This window comes from Priapulus caudatus, unplaced genomic scaffold, assembly GCF_000485595.1.
Source record: "Priapulus caudatus unplaced genomic scaffold, Priapulus_caudatus-5.0.1 Scaffold606, whole genome shotgun sequence".
NCBI lineage: Eukaryota > Metazoa > Priapulida > Priapulimorpha > Priapulimorphida > Priapulidae > Priapulus > Priapulus caudatus.
The window spans coordinates 256,481-259,537 of NW_014577667.1; positions in this window are offsets into that span (position 1 = coordinate 256,481).

Below are 3,057 nucleotides of genomic sequence, written 5' to 3' on the forward strand. Positions count from 1 at the left end.
CCAGTGTGGGGGTTGGAGCTTCTCAGCCGATAATCGTTTGATGTTGTAACCCGTTTCTAGATACGGCAAACGAGTTAGCGTGAAATAGCACATTTTCCGTTTTTTTTTGCACTCTAGTATATTCAGCGTCTTGTATTATATAAGGTGTGTTCCCCCCTCTAAATATTTCTGATGGTAATCAGCTTATGTTCGCAACAACTGGTAAAATGGATATCGCACGGCCATAGCTAACATGATATATGTAAATTCAAGATGAAAGTAAATATTATATATTATATGGTACTAGTTTAATTATATTCGTATTAACAAGGTTACATAGAATAAAATCTAATTTTAAAACTAGGCCTATAAGTTGCCCGCGAGATTGGCGCGTGCAAGGTTTAGATCATTAAATCAAATGATGGCATCGTTCCTGAAATCCTACAGTATGGTACAGGCTAAAATCCAAGTAAGTATAGTTCCAGGCAGAGCGATAATTCCTCAGCTGTGAGTTAACCAGTCTTGGCAGGCTGGCAGCAACAATTATGATTAGATAGCTGTCCAGCCATGGGCTGCCGTGTTTTGCCTCATGCGATCATTTCACTGATTCATCATTCAGATTCCTCAGGCCTCAAGGGGCAGGTGCTATTAGACAGACGCTTTTAGAAAAATCATATGATTTTACAGGAGGCGTAATACCTTGTTCACAAACATTTGCCTTTGCAATTAAAACTGTGCAACTGTAGCGACTCACATTCGACACAGGTATGGCTGTCTAATAATCAGCAAAGACAGTCTCAGCTCCCTATTGTAACAGTCAACAAATCAATGCTTAACCGACTCCTACTTGAAGGTCAAAAGGTTATCCGAACCACTTACTCTTCGGTCATGTCAGTGGAAAGCATATTTCATGGTCCTTTCAATAAAGGACATAAAAATTGGGCTAGGCTCACCGCTGAAACAAATATAAGTTTTTGCATATTCGCCCGTCAACCATGCTCCTCAGAAAATGTCATAATAATCTGGCCCCTCGTTGTCTCCATTTACCTTGACGCTGTGACCCTTCGCTATACTTTTCGGTCACAGTGGATGGCTTTCCCTACCATGATGCTTAATACACCGGACTATTCACGAGCCTAGTCGCAGCCTGTTTAGAATTTGGTTGCCGCCGAATTCTGTGCATTCCTCCCTATCACCTTAATTAAGGAGTGAAGTGTGTCTTCTGCCTTCTTTTGACACCTCTTGTCGCTTTTACCTTTGAGCGGCCCAGCTTGCGAGCATCTCAACTCGTTTTCGGCGATAACCCCCCCCCCCTTACGTCCGGAATATACGTGATCCGTACGTCGAGCGGTGTAAAGATTTGTGCCCAACTTGTTTGACGAACGGACGCACGGACGCCTGTCGAGGCGCTGCGGACGGACCGGACGATCATGCGATTCTACAAGCTGCATCTTTGACGGCCCAGATGAACTAAAAACGGTTTAGCCATACTGTAGTGTGAATACCGGTATGGCGTGTGCGATCACTTTTTTTGGCTGGAGGGGAGAAAGAGAATGAGTGGAAGCCAACAGAGTGGGAAAGCGCGGAGAGTTTTAAGTACGGCAAGTGTGTAGAGGCGAGAGAGAGCCTTGCGGAGGGGAAGAGAAGAGAGGATGAGGGAGGCAGCAGAGGGATAGGGAGGGAAAGAGTGAAAGGAGAGAGGAGAGATGGAGAGAGGAACGAGAGTATAGAGAGTAAGCGACGCAAGGAAAGTTTAATGTTACATTAAGCAGGTAAATGCTTCACACGAGTAATATCTGTGAAGTAAATATCTGAACTTTTAACGTAACCAACCGCTGTGGAATTGATAATTTCGTCAACAGGATGAACAGAGGCAAGCTGTTAGTCAAGAGAACCATTTCAAGTGCTAAAACTAAGAAAACTGCCAAATGTAAGTGCTGAGTATTGAGTAGAGGGGTCATTCTAATTTTGATCCACTGAGCGAGTGCAGACACATTAATAAGTAATTCTTTCCAGCCAACAATAAGTTCTAGGAAGCACTGCATAGTTTTCCAATCGCGCAATGAAATCTCTTCCTGCCCGGCAGTAACAAATGTCGTCTCTATCATAGGCTATTTTAACTCTGGGCCCTGCCGAAGTAGAATTGTTATCTTTGAGTGTTCTTTGTGGTGTTGTATAAATATAACAAACCTGTTAGTTAATGTATGTGCTTTTTAAAGAAAGCATCATATTATGTAATTTATTAATATATCAAAATATATCATTTCTAAATACTTATTTCTCTACAGAGGGGGGGGGGGGGGGGGGGGGGGGGGGAGCGGGGGGGGGGGCGTGCAGTTCAATGAACACTGACAAGAGAACATTCAAGAAAAATAAAGAAAAACTGCGACTACACAAAAGTAATAGAAATTGAAACGAAATTTTACAAGTACCATTTAAATTTTTTACATGCTAATTCCGTTACTGAATCATTTCATAGAATTTTCCGTTAGATGCTCGTCAAAGCTCAAAATAAAAAATTATGTTGGCATCAAAAATTCAGCAATCCGTTTTACACTTCTTTTGTCGACGTTCTTACAATAATTTGGTCAAATTATTCTGGTTCGCTCAACAGAGCGCAGTTCCCTTGAAAGCGACAGATGGCTCTTCCAAACCAACTGTCTTAGATTCGTACAATGAAAGTTCTGCCAAGCACTTGACGGCACTTGCGTGAAGCTACGATAGCCTTCTGTTCTGCTGAGTTTCCAGCACTTGGTACTTTCCAAATTGAGATTTCAACTTCCTGCTCAGCACGGTGTTATCAATAATTTAACCTCCTCATGCGGTTCTTCCCGGGGGCACGTCCATGCCGGGCTTTTTCAGTGTTACTGGTCTCAGGATACTAAACATGCCGCTGTCACGGTCTAGAATGCGTTATTCAGTGGTGACAGCTTCTACTGATACACACATAACCTCGATGCTGAGTCTGCATCGCATGCAACATTTCTCTGCAGCTCCCGTCGTCCCACTATGGTCCTCCACCCTCTGAATGCTGTCTGTGTGCATCATCGTTTGAAGCGGATAACAAGTATTAACAAC